Source organism: Pogoniulus pusillus, chromosome 8 (assembly GCF_015220805.1).
Source record: "Pogoniulus pusillus isolate bPogPus1 chromosome 8, bPogPus1.pri, whole genome shotgun sequence".
Taxonomy (NCBI): Eukaryota; Metazoa; Chordata; class Aves; order Piciformes; family Lybiidae; genus Pogoniulus; species Pogoniulus pusillus.
In genome coordinates, this window is record NC_087271.1 from 33,420,241 (window position 1) to 33,436,285 (window position 16,045).

Below are 16,045 nucleotides of genomic sequence, written 5' to 3' on the forward strand. Positions count from 1 at the left end.
GGAAGTTATTCTTCCCCTGTACTCAGCACTGGTCAACACTTACCACGTAGGAAATACCTGATCGTGTCCTAGGGCCTGTGACCTGTTTGTTATTATCACCTCTTCAGCAAGGTTCAGCATAGCTGCTTTTATCTTCTGCTTGAGCAACTGCAATACAGTAAGGTTCCAGGATTTCTGTGTCTCCTCCTTGGCTACTTTGCAGTAAGCTCAGTCATTCTTTTACTTGCCCTAAGAGAACAGAATAACCATTCTCCTTCTGTGACCACTTTCACCAGTCCAGAAGAAAAGACTTCTGTAGTATACTGGAAATGCCCTGATGGGACTATGTAAAGCACCCAAGCCTGTGTGGCAGTGGACTGGTAGCAAGGCAAGTATGATACAGTGTGTTTCATTTAATAGCAGCTGGGGAAACAAACTTCTGTAGTGGTGTTTTTAATGATGTATATAGTGGATATAGTAAAGAATAAAGAACGCTTGTAAGCTTAAAACAAAGACCACTTTCTGCTTTTCAGCTTCTCAGCATCTATAGATCACAGAATCACAGCATTAACCAGGTTGGAAAAGATCTCTGGGATCTTCGAGTCCAACCTATCACCTTCTAACTAACTCATGGCACTAAGTGCCTCATCCAGCCTCCTTTTAAACACCTCCGGAGATGGGGACCCTCTCCCCAGGCAGCCCATTCCAATGCCAATCACTCTTTCTATGTAGAACATTTTCCTAACATTCAGCCTAAACCTGCCCTGGTGCAGGTTGGGACTGTGTCCTCTTGTTCTGTCCCTGGGTGCCTGGGAGAAGAGACCAACTCCACCTGGCTACAACCTCCCTTCAGGTAGCTGTAGACAGCAATGAGGTCAGCCCTGAGCCTCCTCTTCTGCAGGCTAAACACCCCCAGCTCCCTTAGCCTCTGCTCACAGGGTTGTGTTCCAGGCTTCTCTCTTCTCTCCATCCTTGGTGCCCTTCTCTGGACACATTCAAGCACCTCAACATCTTTCTTAAATCGAGGGGCCCAGAAGTGGGCACAGCACTCAAGTGTATTGAAATCATCAAGATGTAATGAAGTCATCTCAGGATGAGAACAGTGTTAATAAAACTACATGTACAGAGAAAGTCAAGAAGATGGAGGAAAGCTTTTGTGTGTACTTTCACACCAAAGCTCTGTTCACAGTCCTTCAGTGTCAGTGTAAGTATTGCAGTCTATAATACTGAATGCCTTAGTGCAGAGCCCTTCTCTGGTTCTGTTTGATTCTTTGTGCACACTGACCAGGCTTGCCTAGGTCTGGGGGCTGCTGTAGGGAAGAATGGGATTCAGAGTGGTTTGCTTGACAGTTGCTATTTCAGAGAAGCAGGCAAACCCTAATGTAACAGTTACCAGGTGTTCAAAGGATTACCCTGCATCTCTGTCAAGTTTGCAGATCATTAAAACAGCCAGGAAAGTGTGAATTTTCTGTTTGGTTTTTTTTTTCATTGAAGACTACAAGAATGAACCAATGCCTTAGTAAATCCAGAGCAGCGTAACTGATGTGGTCGTGCTGCTGTCTGAAGCCAGAACTGGGACGTTACAGCCACTTTGTCTTTAATGAGTGATGCAGGGAGCAAGTAAGAGTGTGGTACATAGATGAGATACACCTGGGGCCTCAAAGGATGTGTCCACACAACACATGGAAGATGCACCTGTGTTTTTGTTCTTCAGTCTCATCAAGTAGTTTGGAAGTGAGGCATCTGCTGTGGGGGAAGGGGAGGGGGGTGTGTGTGGAAATAACAGTCCTGTGACTCTTGGTGTCAAACTTGTGTGTCCTGCCCTTTTCCCCCTAGTTTGAGAGGATGTGGATGCTACAAAATGCAAGAAGGGGTGAGCAGCGCCAATGCTAATCTCAGCTGACCTTCAGCTGCTGAAGAGACAAGGACTAACACATCAGAGAGAAGAAAGAGGAAGAGAGAAGGGGAAAGCAGTACTCACACCTTCTAAATTTAGGCATGAGAACTCTGACCATAGTAGCCTGGCTCTCCCTGGAGTAATTTAATAATGAAGTATGGCAAAAAGCTGAACAGGAACCTACCTCTGCAAAGTGGGAAGTTTCTAAGCAATCTGAGCCTATTGGTCCATTATTTTGATGGCTCCTACTTCACACAGAATTGTTTCCCAACCTGTAATGGTTAAAACAAAAGGAAATAAATGTAAAAAATAATGTGTGTTGAAAGTACATCCAGGTGGTTACACTCTAGTTCTGCAAGTTGCCACTAAGCTTTCTATACCTGCTGTTTATTTCAGCTACTCCTTATGAATGGCCAGTACTGTGGGTGGGCTTTGGCTTGATCTCACCAGGGTAGCAGGCAATGCTGAACTGTCATTTCTAATGAGCATTAAATATTGAAAACACAGAATCAGCCTCTCTGTGGCAAGTTTTAAGTTTCCATGAGCACCAGATGGTAATAAGGCAGGGCTAGGCACCTATAAAGATCTCTGTTTCTCAGCCTTGTATCTCTACCACCTGACAGCAAGTCCTCCTCTGATTAGAGTCAGAGGAAGTGGGTGTGCCTTCCATTAGCAAAGACAGAAAGCAGCACTGCTAGAGACTAACTCTTGTGAGCTTCTTCTGACTCTATATCTTAGAGCCCCTTCTTTGCACAGCCTGCAGACATCACTTTTGGAGACAGACTACCTGAAAGACGCTGCAGAGCATGAGCTGTGGCGTTTGTGGTGCTAAACAGGATTTGGTGAGGTGGAGGGGCAGGAAAGGTTTGGTAACCTATGTCTTAAAGTAGCTCTCCTTTGAACGGTCTGGTTTCAAAAAGCAAGTGAAAGCACATGTTGCCTCAGTAGCTGATCTGGATGTGCATGATAGATGTTAATCGTTCTCCCTTGGTTCCTTGCACAGGTGGGATAAGGAGCAAGCCAGTGTAGACTCCTTTGAAAAAAAAAAGGCTAGCCCAGAAGAGTTAGAGCTACCACGAAGAAAGGTGAAGGAAAAAGCACAGGCCCTTTAAACCTGTTCTTGCCATGGGAAATGGGCAATATAGTTGATACCTTTTGAGCATTCTCCTCAAAATAGTCTCCTCAATACAGCATCAGGTTTGGCACAGCGTTAACAGTAGTGGCAGGGCTGAAAAAGTCAGAAACAAAGGCCACCAGGTTCCTAAACACTATTTCTGAGATGTGTGTGCAGACCAGTCCTAGACACAGGAAGACCTATTGGTCAGAATAATGTAGCCAAAATGGCCCCTGTACCATTTCAGATGTCCACCTGTTTGGTTTACTGTGCTGTCCTGCACTTATCCCTAGACAGCAGCTCCCTCATGAGTGCCTTCTCCAAAATCAGACTAGATAGAGCTGACATATTGGTGACCATAAGGCAGTCATATCTCACCTCTTTGAGAGCCTCCCTGTTAGAAGTCAGCCCCCAGAATGCTTTGACAGCCTATACTTAAAAGACAGAGTCATTAGATTTGGACACTGATTACAGAGGCTGTAGCCAGATGGAGGTCGGTCCCTTCTCCCAGGCAACCAGCAACAGAACAAGGGGACACAGTCTCACGTTCTGCCAGGGGAGGTCTAGGCTGGTTGTTAGGAGAAAGTTCTTGATGGAGAGAGTGATTGGCATTGGAATGGGCTGCCCAGGGCGGGGGTGGAATCACCATTCCTGGAGGTGTTGAAGCAAAGCCTGGCTGAGGCACTTAGTGCCATGGTCTAGTTGACTGGATAGGGCTGGGTGCTAGGTTGGCCTGGCTGATCTTGGAGGTCTCTTCCAACCTGCTGATTCTATGATTACCTGCAGGAGCTGCACACAAAGATCAGAGAACAAAGGCAGTACTGCTACTGACTATCCTGCAACATGGCAAGCTGTCATATCAATGCCATTTTCTGGCACTTTTTACCCTCTTAAATCTCAGGTGGTAACTGAATTGAACATCCAATGGGACAGAAAGAGCTTCCCAGAGTCTTACAATTTGGTTGGAATTTTTGTCACTACAGAGTGTTTGAAGGACTTTGGATAACAGGTTTAATGAGCTGCAAACAGGATTTACATCATAAATCTTGTCTTTTCCTTTTACTTGGTTGGGAGTGCCTATAAATCAGGTTAATATAATCAAGTATTATATAGTTAAGTAACAAAAAAAGATCATAATTGATAGCATTATCTAAGAAGCCAGAACAACCCTGCTTACAGCTGCCAGCCATGATCTGACTCATCTAAGGTATTTTACAACAACCATATGTTAGGCATCTCTATCTTGCCTACTATGGAAAAAAATGATAAGGCTTTCTAATCAGGATTTGCTACCGAGCAGGATTTTCCATAAACATCTCAGTACTGCAAGTCCTATCCACAGGCAGGAAACAGCTTTTTGCAGACACTTCTGATTTGTTCATTTAGCAACCAGAATAAGTGGCTACAAATCTGTGGCTAGCACTGGTTCAGCAAGGCTGGCTGTAGCTCAGAGCATAGGTATGTTGCTTCGGCAGTTGGCATGTTGAAACAGCACTTAGGAATTCTGTGCTGGGGAGTAACTTCAGAATACCTGCACTTGTGCAAAAAAAACCCCTCAGGATTCAAACTGAAGACACAGGCACAAAGCAGCAATAGCCATTACAAATGCTTCACTGAGATGGCACAAGCAAAGTTAAGTTGGTACCTGCGTGGCCATAAGCCATAGGCTGCCCAGGGAGGTGGTGGAGGCACCGTCCCTGGGGGTCTTCAAGAAAAGCCTGGATGAGGCACTTAGTGCCATGGTCTGGTTGATTGGATAGGGCTGGGTGCTAGGTTGGACTGGATGATCTTGGAGGTCTCTTCCAACCTGGTTGATTCTGTGATTCTAAGAGAGAGGTGAATTCATACCAGTACAGGAGAGAGAGATTAAAGATCAAGTTTAAAAATATTACCTTTTTTTTTTATAACAATGCAGTTGGTTAAACTCCAATAATAATTGCATTTTAACAAGGGCAGGCACTGTTACAAACCCTATTGGCTGGTGATTTTTGAGCAAGCTTTACATCCACGTCACTTTTACACAGAAACCTGCCTAAGTCCCTCTGCAGCCTGGCTTTAGTCCTCACACAAAGATGGATAAATGTCCCTCAGCTTGAACTATTCCCACTTTGCTGCAGTGCCCAAGCACTCAAAAGGAGATGAAGCTACAGTCCTGGCACCCCCTTCTCTTCTCCAAAGGGCAGGAGTTTTACTGCTTAAAGCTCTGATGACAAAGCTCCTGCTGATGCAAGTGAGAGCAAACTGTTGTCTTGATAATTATATCTCTAAAGAATCATAGTCTCATTTCTTTTGAAGAGAAGCCCTTAAAAGCTTATTTGAATACTTTTTTTTTCCTTCTGAACTGTGGTCTCACAGTATCACAGTATCACCAAGGTTGGAAGAGACCTCACAGATCATCAAGTCCAACCCTTTACCACAGAGCTCAAGGCTAGACCATGGCACCAAGTGCCACGTCCAATCCTGCCTTGAACAGCTCCAGGGACGGCGACTCCACCACCTCCCCGGGCAGCCCATTCCAGTGTCCAATGACTCTCTCAGTGAAGAACTTTCTCCTCACCTCCAGCCTAAATCCCCCTGGCACAGCCTGAGGCTGTGTCCTCTCGTTCTGGTGCTGGCCACCTGAGAGAAGAGAACAACCTCCTCCTGGCCACAACCTCCCCTCAGGTAGCTGTAGACAGCAATAAGGTCACCCCTGAGCCTCCTCTTCTCCAGGCTAACCAATCCCAGCTCCCTCAGCCTCTCCTCGTAGGGCTGTGCTCAAGGCCTCTCCCCAGCCTCGTTGCCCTTCTCTGGACACACTCAAGCATCTCAATGTCCCTCCTAAACTGGGGGGCCCAGAACTGAACACAGCACTCAAGGTGTGGTCTAAGCAGTGCAGAGTACAGGGGCAGAATGACCTCCCTGCTCCTGCTGACCACACCATTCCTGATGCAGGCCAGGATGCCATTGGCTCTCTTGGCCACCTGGGCACGCTGCTGGCTCATGTTCAGGCAGGTATCAATCAGCACCCCCAGATCCCTCTCTGTCTGGCTGCTCTCCAGCCACTCCGACCCCAGCCTGTATCTCTGCATGGGGTTGTTGTGGCCAAAGTGCAGCACCCTGCACTTGGAGCTATTGAACCCCATCCCATTGGCCTCTGCCCATCTGTCCAGGCGGTCAAGGTCCCGCTGCAGAGCCCTTCTGCCCTCCAACCCAGCCACATCTGCCCCCAGCTTGGTGTCATCTGCAAACTTGCTGATGACTGACTCTTCACTAAGTAATAATAAACAGATATATAAATAAATTAATAGAAGGAAAGTAGATACCTTTCTGCTTAAGAGCCTTAGATTATTACACATTTTCAAAGCTAGAAATGTCATTAAAGTGTTTCTTCCTTAATAAGGTAATTTCTCCAGAGGTCATTGGGAAATGACTGGTATTACAGAGTCTGCCTTAGTCCTCAGCAGCTCTGGTTCAAATGCATGTCATCTCTGCTAACTACTCACTTCTAAGATCCTCCCAAGCTCTGCTTTTTTGTACGCTGAACATCTGATGCTTCTTGTTTTTCTTCTGTAACCACAGATGTGCCCTCTTCAAAAAGCTCACAATCTCAAAAATACTAAACTGACAAGCTGAGTGTCAAACCACACACCCCAAGCAGCAAGCAGTGCTGAAGAAAAACAGAATCAGACTTGAACAAAAAAAGGAAAGGAAAAAAAAAAAACAAAACAGAAGAAATCACACAAATTGTTTCCAGAGAATGAATCTGAAACACTTTCAATTTGATGCAGGCTTTTGTTTCTTAAGAAGGCAAATATTAGGTGATGCTTTTAGCTTTTATGCTCGCTGTCCAGGCAGAGGCTGCACTCAGACAGAAGACGTGGATTTGAGTGATGCTTTCTATTTTCTTGTTACATTTTTATCTCTCTTTGAGCTGAACTAGAGCCCTGCTGTGGGACCAAAACGGGTGTCCTTGTCTGACAAAACAACCAGTGCAGGTGCTGAGTTATGCAGCAGGGTAAGCAAGGGCTCCTCAGTGGGAACGTGTGGTTTGCCTGCACTACTGAGGCTCCCTGCGTCAGAGCCCCCATGCGTTGCTTGCTGAGAGCACATCAAAGAGCCGGACAGGAGCTGAGCAAGCCTCCCATCATGAGCAAGAAGACTCACAGCTACCAGTTTGCTGCAGCAGATCCCTACATTACAGAAGGCTATTTGAGCACATAGGAGTGAAATGGTTCTTCCAACACTTCATGGACAAGTGTGGTGGTTTGGGTGTTCCCCGCCCCCCCACACTTTAGAAGTCACCTAGCTAGACTCAGCTGGCTCTGGGAATATAAATGAAGCTATTTATTTACAGCTAGCACAAAGAGAGGAGAAAGTTCTTCACTGAGAGAGTCATTGGACACTGGAATGGGCTGCCCGGGGAGGTGGTGGAGTCGCCGTCCCTGGGGCTGTTCAAGGCAGGATTGGACGTGGCACTTGGTGCCATGGTCTAGCCTTGAGCTCTGTGGTAAAGGGTTGGACTTGATGATCTGTGAGGTCTCTTCCAACCCTGATGATACTGTGATACAAGCAGATATTCACAGTATATACAGTTATAGACAGAAATAGACGAGGTAAAAGTAATACAGAAACACAACTCCCCTCCCAGAAACCTGAGTCCCCAGGAGGGGCTCTCAACCACCCCTGACCCTTCCCCCTGCCCCTCTCACCCTTACCCCAGTCCTAAGGAAGAATAGAGGTTCGGCCAAGAGGTTAAGAAGCAAAGGTGAGTGGCAGGTGAGGTTAGGGAGATGCAGCTCAGTCAAAGCCCAGCGTGAGAGTGAAGTCAAAAAATGGCCAGAGTGTTATCTAATGTTTGCTTTCTTCTTGTTCAGCAAGACTCTGAGGGAAGGAGACATCACTGTTGTTTTCCTTTCACAGCCTATGATCTACTTTTTCTCACCAAAACATTCTAGCCTGCTTCAAACCAGCACAACAAGCTACAGCAGGACCAGGACACACAGCAATTTCAGCTGTAGTGCCTATCTGAAAGCCAGCCCTCCGCCTACTGCAGGGGCTGATGTGGGACATACTTTTGTCTATGATGCTCTAGTGCTACCTTGCCAAAAAAATTCTCATTTGGCTTGGCAATAATTCTATGAGTTACCTAAAACACCTGATTATACTGCCCTTCAAAGAATTACATGCAGAAGCACTAGAAGAGGTCATTTTCATGCTGAAAAGATATGCAAACCCAGCTACCTGGTTTCTTAATTAAACAGCTGAGCACACTGCATGTTTTGCAGTATGCTGTTGCCTTATCTCTGCATTTGTCCTGGCATTAAAACAAAAGTTACCATTTAAAATCCTAGCTATCAACATCTATTTAGCTGCCTTGGAAACTCTTTCAATAGGCAACCATAAGATAATGCTGTTGTGCAAGTTTCACTGAAAGAAGCATCCTTTTTTTTTTTTTTGATCTGGTGATTCAAAGGTAAAAGCTCCACTTTGGGTCCATGTCTGCTGATCTCAGTGAAGAGCTGCATAAGAGTCATGCTGGATTCTGGGTTACACCGTTTATATCTTAAGAGTTTGAGTCAAAAGCTGGATTTCTTTATTTTCCTAGTTCATCTTTATCTGATGAAATTGAATACAAGAGAGATGGTGCCTGAAGCAAAGCTGATAAAGTCACCAGCACTAAGACCCATGTGTGCTGTGAGGGGAAAGCACAACAGCAAGATACATATCTTCACATCCTTATTTCCTTTACAAACGGAGGAAGGAAGTTCCCTGCAGGTTAGCCCAAGAGTATCTGCTCTTACAGCCTGAGAGCTTGCAAAGCTCAATTTCCAAGACCCAAAAGCTTTTAAAGATACTGAATTCAGCATTTCACAGATAAGACTCTATGAAGTTTTTTCTATACTTAGTGCTACTAAAAGTTCACAACTGAGCATCACAGCTATCAGAGTTACAGACATCCCATTTCATATCTCTACTTTGTTCCTGTCTCTTCCCCCTTTGAAACCTTTCTTATTCTTCCTACCCCAGTACCTGACTGTTCCTTTCCACTTTGCTCCTTCACCACCTCCAACAGCTGGCACTCATCCTCCTGCCTGCTCCCTGTCTATCCCTGTAAAAATCCCACTGACCAGTCAGTTTGCAGTCAGGGGATCCCTGGCCTTCCCACTCCTCACACTGGCTCACTGCACTGAGCATGCCACTGCTCAGTGAGGGATGCTTCATGCCTCCTACTCTCCTGTCCACACACTGGGCTACCGTGGGGAGCCTGCAGCAGGGCTCGTTTTTTCAGCACAGGATGGTAAAGGAGCTGCCTCTCCCCTGCCCCTTGAAAGAGGCTCATGGGTGTCATTGGTTTGATCTTCACACACAGGCAGCCCCTCTTAAGCTGGCAGATCTCTGTGCCGTGGCAGTGCAACTATTGCTGGGCAGACAAACATGATTCTTACAACAGCATCTGTAGCTGGTGATGAAACTTGCCTCTAAAACAGATAGGAATCACCCAGCAGTGCTCCTCTGCAGAGGTGATTAAGAATTTTTATGTAACTTCTTTAATCAGAAGAGGCCTGCTTGGTTGAAAATGAAACCTCTACAGGAAAAGGTTGGTTTTGATTAATTTCTCAACTTGAAAAAGTGTCCAAGTTGTCAATACATTTCACTTCAACTTTTCTAGACACACGGGGAAAAAAAAATCTAGTTTGAAGTCACTTTGAATTCTAGGGTGGGTTCAGTTTCCTGACAAAGGTTCCCAGCCATTTTCACACAGTATCACAGTATCACCAGGGTTGGAAGAGACCTCACAGATCATCAAGTCCAACCCTTTACCACAGAGCTCAAGGCTAGACCATGGCACCAAGTGCCACGTCCAATCCTGCCTTGAACAGCTCCAGGGACGGCGACTCCACCACCTCCCCGGGCAGCCCATTCCAGTGTCCAATGACTCTCTCAGTGAAGAACTTTCTCCTCACCTCCAGCCTAAATCTCCCCTGGCGCAGCCTGAGGCTGTGTCCTCTCGTTCTGGTGCTGGCCACCTGAGAGAAGAGAGCAACCTCCCCCTGGCCACAACCACCCCTCAGGTAGTTGTAGACAGCAATAAGGTCACCCCTGAGCCTCCTCTTCTCCAGGCTAACCAACCCCAGCTCCCTCAGCCTCTCCTCGTAGGGCTGTGCTCAAGGCCTCTCCCCAGCCTCGTCGCCCTTCTCTGGACACACTCAAGCATCTCAATGTCCCTCCTAAACTGGGGGGCCCAGAACTGAACACAAGACTCAAGGTGTGGTCTAACCAGTGCAGAGTACAGGGGCAGAATGACCTCCCTGCTCCTGCTGACCACACCATTCCTGATGCAGGCCAGGATGCCACTGGCTCTCTTGGCCACCTGGGCACACTGCTGGCTCATGTTCAGGTGGGTATCAATCAGTACCCCCAGATCCCTCTCTGTCTGGCTGCTCTCCAGCCACTCTGACCCCAGCCTGTATCTCTGCATGGGGTTGTTGTGGCCAAAGTGCAGCACCCTGCACTTGGAGCTATTGAACCCCATCCCATTGGTCTCTGCCCATCTGTCCAGGCGGTCAAGGTCCCGCTGCAGAGCCCTTCTGCCCTCCAACCCAGCCACATCTGCCCCCAGCTTGGTGTCATCTGCAAACTTGCTGATGACTGACTCCATGCCCTCATCCAGATCATCTGTGAAGATGTTAAAGAGGATGGGGCCCAGCACTGATCCCTGAGGGACACCACTAGTGACTGGCCCCCAGCTGGATGTCACTTTGCAGCTTTTCACTTGTCTTCCAGAATTGTTTGTTGTAGGTTAGACTGCGAGAACACACAAATGTATTTTTCCTTAGCAGAAAAACAGGGTTTATCCTTTAAAACAACGTGATGAAGAGCAGTAACAGCTTAGTTCAGATTTTCTTGCTATATAGGAATCCTCAGATAATAGTCTCTGTATCTTTGATGTTGCCCATCAAAAGCCACTCTCTTTTACAATGCAGTATCAGGGATCTCATTGATGAAAGAAGAGAAGCATTCCTACTTAAGCAATTGTTGCAAGAAATTGTCTAGATCCAGAACTTTGACCAAGATTAGAGTGATCTCATTGCTGTCTACAACTACCTGAAGGGAGGCTGTAGCCAGGTGGGGGTTGATCTCTTCTCCCAGATGGCCAGCAATAGAACAAGGGGACACAGACTCAAGTTGTGTCAGAGGAGGTCTAGGCTGGATGTTAAGAGGAAGTTCTTCACAGAGAGAGTGATTTGCCATTGGAATGGGCTGCCCAGGGAGGTGGTGGAGTTGCCATCCCTGGAGGTATTCAAGAGAAGACTGAATGAGGCACTTGGTGCCATGATCTATTTGACTGGATAGGGCTGGGTGCTAGGTTGGTCTGGATGATCTTGGAGCTGTCTTCCAACCTGGTTGATTCTATGATTCTACAATTACAAATTCACCACTGAAGATGGACCAAACTCATTGGTGATTACATAGGATACTTTTTAGTTGCTAGGTTTTTGACTGAGCTAAAGGTCTTCTTATGACACATTTCTACACTTTGGCCACAACAACCCTAAGCAGTGCTACAGACTGTGGCTAGAAAGCAGCCAAGAAGAAAGGGACCTGAGAGCAGCAGTAGATTGTAGTCTGAACAAGAGTTCTTCACAGAGAGAGTCATTTGCCATCAGAATGGGCTGCCCAAGGAGGTGGTGGAGTCACTGTCCCTGGAGGTGTTCAAGCAAAAACTGCATGAGGCACTTAGTGCCATGGTCTAGTTGACTGCAGAGGGGTGCTAGATTGGACTGGATGATCTTGGAGGTCTCTTCCAACCTGGTTGATTCTCTGATTTCTATGGGTTATTCATGTCCATGGCAGTACATGTTCTTCTACTATTCTTTCCCAAAAGTAAAAGTGTGCTGTAACTGGCTGGTAACAAGCATAGCTAACGCACATATGGCAGATTTGCCCAGTAACTGCAAAGCTTAGGAGTAAAAACAACACTTTTACAGGTGCTTGATTGTTTAGAGGCTTGGGATCTCTTTATGGTTTGGTGTATACCAAACCTATGTTCCACTGAAGTGAAATTAACCTGGTGATTCTATGATTTACATATATTGAGGTGAGGTCTTTACCATCTGGAGACTTTTTAAAGATGATTATCAATTAGTAGTTCAATCATCAATTTCAAAGCACTTCCCAAAGACAGATAATTCCTTTTCACAGAAAAGGAAAATGAAAGGGCAGTGGAGTGACTTAAGCAGGCACATCACAGAAGGTCAGGGGCTGGAAGTGATCTTGAAAGATAATCCAATCCAACCCCCCCTTGCCAGAGCAGGATCACCTATAACAGATCACACAGGAACAGCATCCAGGCAGATCTTGAATATCTCCAGGGAAGGAGACTCTGCAACACCCCTGGGCAGCCTATTCCAGTGTTCTGTCACACTCACAGTGAAAAAAAATTCCTCCTCACATTTACATGAAACTTCCTATGCCCCAACTTTCACCCATTGCCACTTGTTCTGTCATTGGGCATCACTGAGCAGAGGCTGGCTCCATCATCCTGGCATCATCATTACAAACATTAATGAGATCACCCCTCAGTCTCCTCTTCTCCAAACAAAACAGCCCCAGCTCCCTCAGCCTCTCCTCATAAGGAAGGTGTTCCACTCCTTTAATCATTTTTGTGGCTCTGCACTGGACTCTCTCAAGCAGTTCTCTGTCCTTCTTGAACTGAGGGGCCCAGAGCTGGACACATCAACTATGTCAGATATAAAGCCAGAAACAGACTCTAAGTCATGGCCTGGGGACTAACATGGCTTTCACCAAAACTGATAGCAGGCATCCCATCATTTTGCAAAAGAACATGCATTTGAAATTCAGGATGTATTGGCTTTCTTCTTGGATATATATGATGTAATATCTCCCTTACTCTTTTGTCTAACCCTGCTGAAAGAAAAATAGAAGTTAATTGAATATATTTTTCTGTATCAGTTCCTTTGCCCTGATACTGTTGGTGCTGTAAACTGAAACACTACAGCTGAAGGGGGTCAGATTTTTACAAGAATTCACAACTAGATTTGGGTCATATCTACAGATACACTCACTCCAGTCTTTAGGCTTGATTCTGAATGTGGTTATGTATGCTGAGGGCAGGCACTTTAAAATAGACAGTGAGCAAAATCAGGCTGCTTGCTCCAATCTCAATTGTGAATGATGAGGCTTTTGAGGAATCTGGGCCACTTCATCTATCTTCTTGGCTATTTATAACTTCCTGCCTGTTGAAGAAGACAAGATGAGGCTGCAGATGTGAGAGGGAGCCAGTAGTTAGGACAGGCCTACAAAGGTGAAGTTTGGAGCACAGGACAGGAGCACTGCGAAGACAGAGTTAGAGATTCTCTGTCTCAGTGCTGCTCTTTGCAATCATCTAACAGTAAACTCATTGGGTTAGCCCATAGACTTTAAAATGACCTTGGGAAGAAGAAAACATGGCCAGAGAACTCACCTGGGAGAACAAAAGACAAGCTCCTGTAGTAGGATAAGAACATAGCTCTGAAAGCAACAATGGATATTAGGGAATGAAGTCAGCCTAGAGAATGAAATGCTCAGCACTGAAGTGTAATGATGGTTTTAGCCTCTATAGAATCATACAATCAACCAGGTTGGAAGAGACCTCCAAGATAATCCAGTCCAACCTATCCCCCAGCCCTAGCCAATCAACTAGACCGTGGCACTAATGGTATGTACTACTAATCTCTGTACAGATGTTTCTTTAAGTACAGTTCTAATTATAAATAGGAGAGCCACCACAAAATCAGCACAAGCATCATACACCTGTGAAACCATTGCAGCCCCAAGCCACGCTGCAAATGGTGAAACAGTGTTGTGTGGGAGTCAACTCTTTCCACATTACCGTTATTCAATCACAGTGGCCCATTTTCACACAGCCTCCTGATCTTCAGAAAGGTTGCACAAAGGTTAAAGCTTGACATTTCGAGGCAGAATAGCTTAGTCCTCTATCCTCTAGTGAGAACTGCAATAAATTATGTCAGAAAAGAAACACAGACACTTACTTCATCCCTTTCCAGGATGCAAGCACTGAAAACATGCCTTTTTTTGACACAAATGCTTATTCCAAGGTCTTCCTTACCAGGTTTTCCAGTAAAATAGCCACAGGCAAGAAAGCACTTAATCTGACCATTACATTAGCCTTCCTGAAACCACATGTAGGTCTGAGTGCAGGCACAGGAAAATTTCCTCAAACTCCTAATGGATTAACAGAATGATATTTCTATCAGTATGTAAGGTCATGATGGTGTCCTACTTAAAAGGTAGTCATGTAGTGTGCCAGCAGGTTTTTTAACTGGTGTGATTTCTGTGTTAGTTTATGCATGTCTCTAAGAGAGAAACTGTCTGAGACAAGGCATAATGCCTGGTTCAAGACAACATAGTTCATGGCTGCACTCAGAAATCACTTAGAATCATAGAATCAGCCAGGGTTGGAAGGGACCACAAGGATCAGCTAGTTCCAGTCCGCCTGTCATGCCCAGGGACACACTACCATAGAGCAGGCTGCCCACAGCCTCATCCAGCTTGGCCTTAAACACCTTCAGCAATGAGGTCTCAACCACCTCTCCAGGCAAACCATTCCAGGCTCTCATCACTCTCATGCTGAACAACTTCCTCCTCATGCCCACGCTGAATCTCCCCACCTCCAGCTTTGCTCCATTCCCCCTAGTCCTGTCACTCCCTGATAGGCTAAAAAGTCCCCCTCCTGCTCTTTTTTAGGCAACCTTCAGATACTTTAAGGCCTCAAGAAGGTCACCTGGGAGCCTCCTCTTCTGCAGACTGCACAGCCCCAACTCTTTCAGTCTGTCCCCATAGCAGAGCTGCTGCAGCTCTCTGAGCATCCTTGTGACCCTTCTCTGGACACGCTCCAGCATCTCCACATCCTTCTTGTAATGGGGGCTCCAGAACTGCCTGCAGTACTCCAGGTGGGGTCTCAGCAGAGCTGAGTAGAGGGAGAGAATCACCTCCCTCACCCTGCTGGCCACACTTCTCCTGATGAAGCCCAGGATCTTCTCTCCTTAGATGTAGGCATTAATTCGGAGATGCTTACTTCTAGAAAGCAATACTCTCTCTGAGACACTCAGGTCTACAGATCTCTATGTTTAGCTAGTTGATTGCTGCCACATGTCTTTTGTTTCTGCAGTAGAGCATCCTCAGTGTTATTACTATCATGGAAACACCACATCTGTAGGTGTTTGCACCACTTCTTAATCAGAACTTTCCAGTCCTAACAGGACTGGTGCAGTAATTCAGTCCTAACACCTAAAATAGACATCCTTCAGCTGCACTGTTTTCCCACTGAAAAACATGCATCCTGCATCATAATATGCTTAGGGGTAAACTGTTGCCTTCTGAAATGGTTTTCTCCACGTTTCACTGCAAGTTTTCTTGTCCTCAATTAATGATTGCAGATGGGTGCCACATACTTGGCTGTTAGGGATAATCTCAGTTTGCAGAGCTGGAGGCAGAGAGTGTGACACAGCCACTCTGTGGCAGCCTAGAAGTCCAACCTGATGGTAACAAGCCATAAAATAAGCCCCTCCAAATCAAGTCAAACCAGGCTCTGCATTACACCAGCTGCTGTGAAACCTCTGGCTTGGCCCTGCTCATTAGCAGCATGACTGCTAGTCAAGCAGTCATGTTAGCACTGCTGAGCACTGCACACATGAAGGAAGCAGTTCCTGCAGTTTCTTGCCTTTCCCATTTATATACCCATTAACCTTTGCAGCCAGAGAGACAGGGGTCATGCAGAAACTCACCTGCTTTGTTATCCTGTCTCGAGTCCTCCCAGAACAAGTCAGCCCAGAGTGTATCCTCTGGATAAAGAGCAGCCTGTGGCTCTGCAGTCAGAGCTTCTATAGCAGTGGGTGTGCAAAAGCAGTGCTGGAAATGCTGGCATTTCCTCAACACCTGTCTTTGCATGTTCATTTATTAAGTGTTGCCCAAGTTCTGCTTGGTGGAAGCCCCAAAACTCGTTAGTAGAAAAACTGTTATGTGACAATGAAGCTGACACCATGACTGTA